The sequence below is a fragment of the Dasypus novemcinctus genome, chromosome X (genome assembly GCF_030445035.2).
Source record: "Dasypus novemcinctus isolate mDasNov1 chromosome X, mDasNov1.1.hap2, whole genome shotgun sequence".
NCBI classification, from domain to species: Eukaryota; Metazoa; Chordata; class Mammalia; order Cingulata; family Dasypodidae; genus Dasypus; species Dasypus novemcinctus.
Genome location: NC_080704.1, coordinates 62,302,259 through 62,314,666, shown reverse-complemented (window position 1 = coordinate 62,314,666; position 12,408 = coordinate 62,302,259). Strand labels below are relative to the sequence as shown.

Here is a 12,408-nt window from a genome sequence, read left to right as displayed (position 1 = left end):
ATAGGGCGTCCGCCTACCACATGGGAGGTCTGCGGCTCAAACCCTGGGCCTCCTTGACCCATGTGGAGCTGGCCCACGTGCAGTGCCAATGAGCACAAGGAGTGCCCTGCCATGCAGGGGTGTACCCCGCATAGGGGAGCCCCACGTGCAAGGAGTGCTCCCTGTAAGGAGAGCTGTCCAGCACGAAAGAAAGTACAGCTTACCCAAGAATGGCACTGCACACACAGAGAGCTGACACAACAAGATGATGCAACAAAAAGAAACACAGATTCCCAGTGCTGCTGATAAGGATAGAAGAGGTCACAGAAGAACACACAGTGAATGGACACAGAGAGCAGACAACTGGGGGGGGGAGGGGAGAGAAATAAATTTTAAAAACTCTTTAAAAAATAAATAAAGTCTATTTTGTCTGATATTAGTATAGCTACTCCAACACTTTTTTTGGTTATTGTTTGCATGTAAAATCTTTTTGCGACCTTTCACTTATAACCTCCTTGCATCCCTGGTTTTAAGGTGTTTTCTGTAGACAGAATATAGATTTGTCCTATTTCCTTATCCATTCTGCTAATCTCTGTCTTTTGATTGGAGAGTTTAGTCCATTAACATCCAATGCTATTACAACGAGCAGGAAGGTGTTGTACCCCCAGCCTGCGGAGGCCAGATGTTCTCAAGCAGAGGGGAGGGTGTCTCTTGAGAGCATGGGTGGCTCCCACTGGGAGAGGACAGACTAGCGTGTCAAGTCCTCAGCATTGTTGCAAGTGTCTAAGAATCCTGTCCTTCAAGCAGTGAAGCATGGTTGTCACTGAGGGTTCCCAGGGAAGGGGGAGAGAGGAATAGAATAGATTGAAGAAGGAGTAACTGGGGGGCAATGGAAGTGTACCACAAGAGTGTGTAATGATTGATACAGGCCATGTTAAATTTCACCAAAAATTTATAAAAAGTGTATAGTCTAAAATGTAAACCATAATGTAATGAAAAATTTATAAAAGTGTACTGTCTAAAATATCAACCATAATGTAAACCATAATGGAACCATGGTTAGTTGCTATGTTTCAATATCTGTACATAAGTTGTAGCAAATGTAACATCCACATGTAAAAAGGTCATTGCTAGTCAGCTGACAGGGAGGTGAAGAGGGTCAACCACTACACCAAGATTGCCTACAGCTGCAAGCAGGAGAATTGCATCCATCATCCATGTGGAATCTAAACCCCCTCTTGATGTAGATGGGGACTGGACATAGCCATCCCAGGTCCACAAGATGGAGGAATAGTGTATGGGTTAGAGTGGACTTACTGGTGTTCTGCTGGGAAGCTATTGTGATTAGTAAGGGAAGAAATTGTAGTAGTGATGTGGAGCAGGTGGCCACGGTGGCTGCTGATGGTTGGGAGAGGGAAGAAGAGATATGGTGTCCGGGCATTTTCAGGAGTTGAAGTCCTAGGTGGTGCTGCAGGGATGGATGCTGGACATTGTGTGTCCTGCCATGGCCCACTGGGTGGACTGGGGGAGAGTGTGGACTACAATGTGGACCACTGTCCATGTGGTGCAGCAGTGCTCCAGAATGTATTCGCCAGGTGCAGTGGATGTGCTGCAATGATGGAAGAGATTGTTGATGTGGGAGGGGTGGGGTGGATGGGGTGGGGGGTATATGGGGACCTCATATTTTCTGAATGTAACATTTAAAAGAAAATAAAGAAGAAAAAAATAAAACTGATAATTTCCAAATAAAAACAAAACAAAACAAAAAAGATCATTGCTGGGGAAGGGGGAAAAGTGTTTGATGTTGGGTATATGGGAGTCTCCTATGTTCTACATGTGACTTTACAGTGACCTAAAACATTTTTTAAGACACAATAAGAAAATTATTTTTTTTAAAAAAAAGGATGTAGGCACTGAGGAAAAAATGGAAGAGATTGCCTTGCTACCGTACATACAGGGCAATACATATTACAGTGATGAAAAGCAAAATGTCAAAAAATTTTTATGATATTTTTCATTTTTGAATACCCCAATCTATTTTTTACTTTATTTTAGTTTTTCTAAATTAATATGTATTCTATATCTAATCTTTAAATCTATCATTACTATTTCATCTTCCTGTTAATTGAATTTAGCAATATATTAGACTTCATTTTTTAAGAAGTTTTGAAACACAGAGGGGTTCAACTATGGCAGCAAAGGAACACTGATATGGGGTGTCATTGATGGGTGATGCATGGGTGGGAGGGAGTTCTTCAGGGTATGCATATAGGGTATATAGATATATTCAGATGTTCATTGTGTATTTACATAGTGGGTAGAGTTTCACACGATAACTGAGGGAGTGCGGAGTTCCCATTCTGGGAAGCTCTGTTACACTTCCCAATGGGGCAGCAACAATCCCCCCAAGTATAAGGGCAAAGATCAGTGAAGAAGGATGGTCCAATGATGGACCCTTGATACTGATGACTATGCTTATGAGCCTGTGTGCTTGAAATTTCACTTAGGCCTAGAGCTGAAGGGTGCCTAAGAGTTACCTCCTGAGAACTTCCAAGTTGCTTAAGTGTGGCTACTCTCTAAGCAAAAACTCAGTATGTAAATGTATTACCTTTCCCCCAGCATGGGACAGGATTCCTGGGGATGAGCTTCCCTGGCAACCAGCAATTGCTACCAAGCACCAGCTGGTGATGCAACTAGAAAAAGACCTTGAATAAAAGGGGGAAATGGTAAAGACAAATGAATTTATATAGCTAACAGACTTCAAAGTGAGTCAGGAGGTCATCAGAGGGGTCACTCTTATGCACACCTCAGGAGGATCTCAGAGACAGCCAAGGTAGATATAACCCTAGATAGAGGTGCTCCTGAAGGCTACAAAGATACCCAGGTCCTATGGTCATGACAGATGGCTCTGGAATTCAGTGCCTTGCCAGTGGACCCTACTTTGGAATTCGTGCTCCTGTGATTGAGTTGAACTCAGATGTGACCTCTCTATGCATGCCTCTTCTGTCACTTTTACTGAACATGTGGTTGGTGCTGGGGTTGGTGTATGCTCAGGAGAATTGAAATCTCTGAACTGTCTATGTGCCAGCTGGGCTCTGAGCTTCAGCAGAGTTACAACACCTACTCTCCCATTCATTGGACTTAACAGGTCAGCTAACAGAGAGGTGATGATGGTCAACCACCACATCAAGGAACTGAGAGAGTCTACAGCTGCAAGCAGGAGAATTCCATTTATCAGCCATGTGGGATCTAAGTCCCTCTCAATTTAGAGGTGGAGTGGACATCACCATCCCAGGGTCCTCAGGATGGAGGAATAAAATATGGATTAGAGTGGTCTTACTGGTATTCTACTATAGAATTATTGTCCCTAGCAATGGAAGTAAGTATATCATTGATGTGGACACAGTGGTCATGGGAGTTGCTGAAGGCAAGGAGAGGGAGAAAGAGGTGTGATATTGGGGCATTTTCAGGACTTGGAGTTGTCCTCAATGATACTGCAGGAACAGATGCAGGACATTATATATCCTGCCATAATCCACTGAATGGACTAGGAGAGAGTGTAAACTACAACATAAACTATAATCCATGCCATGTAGCAATGCTCCAAAATATACTCATCAAATGTAATGAATGTACCACACTAATGAAAGATGTTGTCAATGTGGGAGGAGTGGGGGTGTGGGGAGTGCTTTATATGGGAACCTCATTTTTTAATGTAACATTTTGTGTGATTTATGTGTCTTTAAATAGATATATAATAAAAAAGAATAAGAATTTTAAAAGGTGGAATAAAAAATTAAACAAGAAAAAATAGAATAAAATAATAGACTGTATGTTAGCAAAAGGGGTGCTGATGCAAAGTACCAGAAATCTGTTGGCTTGTATCAAGGGTATTTATTTGGGGTAGAAGCTTAAAGTCACAAGGCCCTAAGGAGTCCAACTCAAGGTATAAGAAGTACTTTCTCACCCAAAGTCTGTTGTAATGTGTTGACAAAAATGGCAAGTGATGTCTGCAAGGGCTCAGCATTCCTCCTTCCTCCTAAGGCTCTGTGGTCCCAGCTTCTTCTGATCTCAGCTGCAGGCTGGCATAAGGCTCGTCACTCTCCCCAGGACTGATTTCTTTCCAGGATCAGCTGCTCTGTTCTTTCAACAAGGTCAGCTGTAGACTATCATCTCTCTTCTGGGGTTGTGTCTATGGAGCACTCTCTCTCCCTTCATATCTGCTTCTTTGTTCTCCTTCTCCATGTATTTACTTCCCTGTCTTTAATTGAGCATCTGTTTATATAGCCCACAGCTGTAGGCCAGCTGTAAGTGGGGATTCAAACCAAGTCACCCTAATTACATGGTCAAATAAAAGCCTTAATCTTTATTTAATAAAGTAAAAGTGAAACCTCTATTTTTAATAAAACCAAACACGACCAGAGGAACAGACCAGTTTACAAACAAAATCCAATATCTGGGAAGCGGACTTGGCCCAGTGGATAGAGCATCTGTCTACCACAAGGGAGATCCGCAGTTCAAACCCCAGGCCTCCTTGACCTGTGTGTAGCTGGCCCACACTCAGTGCTGATGCACACAAGGAGTGCCGTGCCATGTAGGGGTGTCCCCTGCATAGGGGAGCCCCACGCGCAAGGAGTGTGCCCTGTAAGGAGAGCCGCCCAGCGCGAAAGAAAGTGCAGCCTGCCCGGTCTACATATAATAACAAGAGTTTAAAATGCTGTTTTACCTAATGTAAGGGGGAAATGGAAAGGAGAAATGAATTTATATGGCTATGAGTCTCGAAAAAAGAGTCTGGAGGATGTCAGAAGGATTGCCCTTATGCACACCTGAGCAGAGTCTCAGAGACAGATAAAGTACATACAACCCCAGGTATTGGTTCTTTTGAGGGCTAAAGAGACCCACAGGTTCTATGGTCATGGCAGATGGGGTTCACTGCCATGTCAGTTGGCCCTTCTTTGGAGCTGGTGTTTCTGTGTGATGGAACTGGACTCAGATGGGATCTCTTTTCACAAGACTTTCATGCTACTTTACTGGAATTGTAGTTGGTGCTGGGGTTTAAGATATATCTAGGGGATTTGAATCTCTGGACTGACAATATGACAGCCAGGCCCTGAGCCTCAACAGACTTCAACTCCTACACTCTGATTTATTGGACTTACCCCACTCAGTTAACATGGAGTTGAAGAATGTCAACCACCACACCATGGAGCCTAGAGTGCCTACAACTGAAAGCAGGAGGATTGCATCCAGTATCCATGTGGAATCTAAGCCTCCTCTTGACATAGATGTGCAATGGACACAACCAATCCAAGGTCCACAGAGAAAATGTGGCATTGGTGTGGGAAAAGTGGCCATGGTGGCTGCTGGGTGCGGGGAATGGGAGGAAGAGATGAGATGTGGAGGCGTTTTCGGGACTTGGAGTTGTCCTGGGTGGTGCTTCAGGGACAATTACCGGACACTGTAGATCCTCCCATGGCCCACTGGATGGAGTGTGGGAGAGTATGGGCTATGATGTGGACCATTGACCATGAGGTGCAGCGATGCCCAGAGATATACTTACCAAATGCAATGGATATGTCATGATGATGGGAGAGAGTGTTGCTGTGGGGGGAGTGGTGGGGTGGGGGCGGTGGGGTTGAATGGGACCTCATATTTTTTTAATGTAATATTTTTAAAAAAATGAATAAAAACAATTTCAAAAAAAAAATTTCCCAGCTTAAGTTACCAAAACCTGTGCCAGGGAATCACTAATGGGGTACAGACTTTCTCCCAAGGGTGGGGTAAAGAGAGCTCTAAAAGCATTTTCTGTCCATGTAATTTCCAGACCAGCCAGCAGATGTCGCATGTAGGTGTATATCTAGGTATTCCTTTGCTTTCTTCTGACCAGAGCCAAGATTTAAAGTGGCTTCACCAGCTTAATTCACTGAAGAAAAGCCCCCCAACTGCCCCTCCCTTTTCCCTTGTAAAAGCTACCCTCTCAGTCAGCTTCGATGCACCCAGATTTTACTGCTGCTGAATATCTTGGGGGTGGGGGAGGGGAGCCCTCCCCAGAAGCCAGGAGGTTTAGTAACTCACAGTTTGTTGTTTTGGCTCCTCTTCTCTCTGTCCCTCAACCTCCTGAGAGTTGTTAAGCACTTTCCTGGTCTCCTGACCCCCAAAACAGGTCTCTCTGACAGCTTTAGAATTTTTCTCTGTTTTTTTGTGAAAGTGCTGAGCCTTATCTGCTAATTCAATGCAATCTTCCCACAATCCCCTTGTAATTCTTTTAATGTGAACCGAGATTTGATTAGCAAGTATTTTGTTGAGGAACTTTGCATATATATTCATTAGAGAAATTGGTCTATAATTTTCTTTTTCATTTTATCTTTATCTGGCATTGGTACTAGGTTGATATTGGCTTCATGAGTTTGATAATGTCCCTTCCTCTTCTATATTTTGGAAGAGTTTGAGTAAAGTTAGTATTAATTCTTCTTTGAATGATTGGTAGAATTCACCTGTGAGCCTATCTGTTCTTGGGTTTTTCATTTTGGGGAGGTTTTTGATGACTTTTTAAAATCTCTTCACTTGTGATTGTTTTGTTGAGGTCTTCTATTTCATCTAGGGTCAGTGTAGGTTGTATGTGTGTTTCTAAGAATTTATCCATTTCATCTACATTGTCTAGTTTGTTAGTGTACAATTGTTCATAATATCCTCTTATCACTTCTTTTATTTCTATGGGGTCAGTAGTCATGTCCCTGCTCTCATTTCTGTTTTTATTTATTTGTATCTTCTTTATCAGTCTAGCTAAGATTTGTCAATTTTGTTGCTCTTTTCAGAGAACCAACTTTTAATTTTGTTGATTTGCTCTATTGTTTTATTTTTCTGTTTTGAATTTCATTTATTTCTTCTCTAATCTTTGATATTTCTTTTCTTCTGCTTACTTTGGAATTAGATTGCTGTTCTTTTTCTAGTTTCTGCAGGTGCTCAATTAGATCTTTGATTTTAGGTCTTTCTACTTTTGTAATGTAAGTGCTGATGGCTGTGAATTTTTCTCTCAGCATCACCTTCACTAATCCCATAGGTTTTGATATGTTGCGTCCTCATTTTCATTCATTTCAAGTTATTTATTGATTGTTTAAGAATTTGTTGTTTAACCTCTATGTGTTTGTGAGTTTTCCATTTCTCCACCTGTTGCAGATTTCCATTTTCCTTACATTATGATCATTGCTGGTGCTTTGTATAATTTCAGTCTTTTCCAGTTTATTGAGACTTGTTTTGTGACACAACGCATGGTCTCTCTTGGAGAAAAATCCATGAGCACTGGAGAAGAATGTACATCTTGCTTTTGGGGGGTGCAATGTCCTATATATGCCTATGAGGTCTAGTTCATTTATCATATCATTCAAGTTGATTCCTTATTGATCCTTTGTCCAGTTGTTCTATTCAAAGGTGAGAGTGTTGTGCTAAAATCTCCAACTATTATTGTAGAGATAACTATTTTTCTCTTTAGTTTTACAAGTGTGTGTCTCATGTATTTTGGCGCCCCCTGGTTATAAATATTTATTATTGTTTTTTCTTCTTGGTTAATTGCTCCTTTTATTAACATGTAATGTTTTTCTTCATCTCTTGTAGCAATTTTGTAATTAGTATCTATTTGTCTGATATTAGTGTTGCTACTCCAGCTTTTTTAAAATACTGTTTGCGTGGCATATCTTTTTCCAAACTTTTACTTTCAGTCATTTGTGTCCTTGCAAGTAAAGTGAATCTCTTATAGACCAAATATAAATGGCTGATTTTTAAAAAAAGATTTATTTATTTATTTAATTCCCCCCACCCCGGTTGTCTGTTCTCTGTGTCTATTTGCTGCGTCTTGTTTCTTTGTCCACTTCACTTCTGTTGTCGTCAGCGGCACGGGAAGTGTGGGCGGTGCCTTTCCTGGGCAGGCTGCAGTTTCTTTCGCGCTGGGCGGCTCTCCTTATGGGTGCACTCCTTGCGCATGGGGCTTCCCTACGTGGGGGACACCCCTGCGTGGCAGGGCACTCGTTGCGTGCATCTAAATGGCTGATTTTTAAAATCCATTATGCCAGCCTGTGTCTTTTGATTGGTGAGTTAAATCCATTAACATTTAATGTTATTACTGTAAAGGCATTACTTACTTCATCCATTATATCTTTGGACTTTCCGTTGGTCTATCCTGCTATTATCTGTCTTTTTACCCTTTTTATAACCCTTACTAATAATTCTCATTTCTACACTCCTCTCCAGCCCTCTGCCTCCTGTCTTTTCCTTTCAGGTTGCAACACTCCATTTAGTATCTCTTGTAAATCTGGTCTCTTAGTGACATACTCTTTTAGTTTTTGTTTATCTGTGAAAACTTTAAACTCACCTTCAGTTTTCAAGGACAGTTGCTGGATAAAGAATTCTTGGCCAGCAGTTTTTTTCTTCAAGAACCTTTAGTATATCATACCACTGCCTTCTCACTTCCACGGTTTCATATGGTAAATCAGTAGTTGGTCTTATTGAACATCCTTTGTCTGTGATAAATTGTTTTTTCCCTTGCTGCTTTCATAATACTCTCTTTATATCTGGCATTTGACATTCTGAATAGTAGATGTCTTAGAGCAAGTCTATTCGAATTTATTCCATTTGGTGTGCATTGTCCTTCTTGGATTTTGATATTTAAGTCTTTCTTAAGAGCTGGGAAATTTTCAGTCATTATTTCCTCAAAAATTTTTCTGCCCCTTTTCCATGCCTTTTTCCTTCTGGGAATCCTATAATGCATATGTTTGTGCATTTCACATTGCCATTCAATTCCTTGAGACCCTGCTCCATTTTTTCCATTCTTTTCTCTTTCTGTTCTCCTGTTTTTTCAAATTCAGATGCTCTGTCCTCCAACTCAATTATTCTGTTCTCAACCAATTCAAACCTGCTATTATATACTTCCTATGTATTTCTTTTTGTGAAAGGAATGTTCAGGTTAATGTGCAACCAAAACAGGGACAACAAAACACCTTCACATCAATATGCTACAACTTGTTTCTCTACAGTGTAGAAGGATAGTGTAATTATCTTAAATCTATACAAATTGTTATGGAAAATGGTCATTGTTCAAGATTAAAATAAAACAGTAAGGTAAATTATTTTAAGTATTATGTATATTTACATAATCACCAGCATGATGCAAAACACCCTAGGAAGTTACACATCAGTATGTACATAACATTTGCCACAACAGTGTAATTTTGACTTTTTACAGAAGTAATTCTATGAGACAAATAATCTGGTATGAATTTTTTCATATCATGAAAGGAAGGAATTAAATGTAAGTAGATTCATTCCTCGAGGCAAGGGAATGTTCTAAAAAGTCACTGCATATTGAATAGAGTGCACCTTCTTAAGAATTTGAACTTGCTGAGCAAAACAGATTCTTATAATCTGGGGATAAACCAATCTTGAGACAGGTCAGATTCTCTTAATGCCTGTGTGGGGTTGCCATCTGCCTTTAGCAGATACCAACCCCACACAGGCCTCCAAGCCTACACAGAGTCTCCTAGGGGTATGGCTGCTGCAGCAATCGAGCCTACAGCAGGGACTTCTGGGGACATGGCTGCTGTGGTGGCAAGGGCTGTTGACTGCCTGTGGGCTAAGGCAGTGTGGAGGGTGACAGGGCATAGTCTGGCAGCTGGGACATACTGCTCCCAGTGTTCTGGTACATGGTGAGGTTGGTGGTGGCAACAGTGTCAGGAGGAGGGCTGTACATTGTGACCTGGCTGAGATAAGCACTTCCTTGAACAGAACTGACCATCGTTCTCTACCATCCCAGTGACAAGTGACTCTTCTGTAAATTGCTGCTCCTAACTTATCACTCATTTTCCATATAAGTGCATTCACTTTTGTAAGATTTCAACTTGAAAAAAGTCCTGGGACATTGAGAGGAGCTACACCTCAGGCTGCCTCTGAGCCACCTCTCTCAGGGTAAGAGACCTGGCATCAGTGACTAGGAAGGGCTGGATTTGCAGGTAGAGGCACAACTCCTTGGATGAGAGCAGGCAGCTGCTCCAGGGGAAGACCGTAGTTCTGGAAATGGCTCATCTGGGTGTTCTCCTCCCCCACCCAGTAGACACTGCTCAGAGGAGATCCTGGGTACACCTGAGAACCAGGAACTCCAGGTGATTGCATATAATACTGTGGATTCTGTAACTGCATATATGAAATACATGGGGTCTTCATTCATTAAGTTGATGTGTAATGAAAGTGCCTCCATCACTTTCACATTAAGCTCTGAGAGTTCTGAGGGTTTTCTAATATAACTTCCAGCTTCTTGTCAATGAGAGGTACCATCTGGTGACACATTGCTTCAAGATGAAGGAGCTCAGGCAGCTCTCCTGGTCATCACTGGGGTCTGCACTTTACAATATCTGTAGCAACTGTTCCGTTTTATCCTGCTATCTTTATGTTCTCCACAGCACATGAAGTCAGAGTCTTTGAAACTCTCCCTACTTATTATGAAACTGCTAACAGAGATTCTTTCATCAGTGAAGGTTTGTTCTGGTTCTGGCTCCAGCTTTTCCACCTGAACGTCATCACTGAATTATACTGTCTTCTCCATTTTAATCATTTCTGGGTATCAGTGAGATCTGCCATCACAAAATTAAAGAGAAATAGCACCAGGCTTGGATGGGTCTCTCCCCCACCAGTTGGGGATCACTGTCATTGAGAACTATAGTAATTTTTCCAGCTTTAAAAGTAAGTTCAGGGAAGTGGATTTGGCTCAACTGATAGAGCATCTGCCTACCATAAGGGAGGTCCAGGGTTCAAACCCAAGGCCTCCTGACCCATGTGGTGAGCTGGCCCATGCTCATTGCCAATGCACACAAGGAGTGCCATGCCATGCAGGGGTGTCCCGCGCATAGGGGAGCTCCACACATAAGGAGTGCGCCACGCAAGGAGAGCCGCCCAGAGTGAAAAAAGTGCAGCCTGCCCAAGAGTGATGCTGCACACATGGAGAGCTAATGTGGAAAGATGATGCAACGAAGACACAGATTCCCAGTGCCGCTGACAAGAATGCAAGGAGATACAGAAGAACACACAGCAAATGGACACAGAGAGCAGACAATGGGGAGGAGGGGAGAGAAATTTTTAAAAGTGTCATTATCTTCAGCAGCTTCAAATTCATTTATAACATGAACTTTTCAGCCTTCACATTGGTGGTTAGTTAAGAGATTGGCTGTACTTGGATACAAACTGGCGAAATGTGGTTGGTTGTGGCCTCTGTTCATTCAGGGATAACTCAATTATTTTTGCTAGGTCTTATTCTTCCTTGTTAGCCACTGTGCCAGGGTCTTTGACTGCCAAAGTTGGACTTGCTTTGGCTTATTCAGCAGCCTACAAGCCAACAGCAGGAAAGTTCACTCTTTGCTCCTTCAGGTTCTTTATCTTTGCTGCTATCAGACTCAGTTGTGGATCATTCTTAAATTCATCTGTCCAATCCACCATAAGAGCTTTCAATTTTTCACAAACTATAGGATGACCCTTATTTAATATGTTGTTTACTTCACTAAAAAATCTCTAGTACATACTCCCCCCCGCCCCCGTGGCTTGCTTGCTATCTGTTCTCTGAGTCCATTCACTGTGCACTCTTTTGTATTCTTACTTGTCTCCTTGCTTGTTGTGTCACCTTGCTGAGTCAGCTCTCCAAGGCGCTTGCAGGCCAGTGGCACTCCATGGTGTGCGGGCGAGGCTGCCTTCACAAGGAGGCCCCAGGATGTGAACCCAGGGCCTCCCATATGGTAGATGGGAGCCCATCTGATTGAGCCACAGTCACTTCCCTCTAGTACATACTTTTAAATAAAAAATTTTGTCTGTGCTTGGAGAATTGTTGCTCTTCCATTAGAGAATGTGGCAGAGCTTTCCAGGATGGGAATTCAATATTCTTTTGGCTGTTGTGTGAATCTCTACCCACTGTGACAATGCCCCATGAACATTTGTACATATTTATATACCTTATATGTATGCCCAGATGAACTTCCTCCCATGTATCCCCCATCATTGACACCCCATACCAATGATCCTTCCCTGCCATAGTTGTAATCCTTCTGTTAAAGAACACTTCTTCAAAAATGAAGCCGAGAATATTGCCAAATTTGATTAATAGAAAAATGAAATTATAATGATAGGTTTAAACATATGAAATTTAAAAATTTCAATTTTTTCTTCCATTTCTTCCACAGTGTCTTACTTTTTTTCATTTTGTATTCAAAGAAGTTGTAGGTCACAGTAAAGTCACATACAGAATATAGGAGACTCCTATATACTCAACATATACCCATATACCCCCTCAACTGCTTGAGCCACATCCACTTCCCTCCAATGTATTTTTAATCTCTTCTATTGTGTCATTCCCATAAGATCTGTTATTTTTCTTTGCAAGCTTTCAAATTCTTCTTTGTG

The 12,408-nt window shown here is 41.8% G+C and overlaps 1 pseudogene; it reads right to left on the bottom strand.

Annotated features, from left to right (window-relative positions):
* Positions 1-9,538: 9,538 nt before the first annotated feature.
* Positions 9,539-11,454, bottom strand: LOC101420990 (signal transducing adapter molecule 1-like; annotated as a pseudogene).
* Between the last annotated feature and the right edge of the window lie 954 nt (positions 11,455-12,408).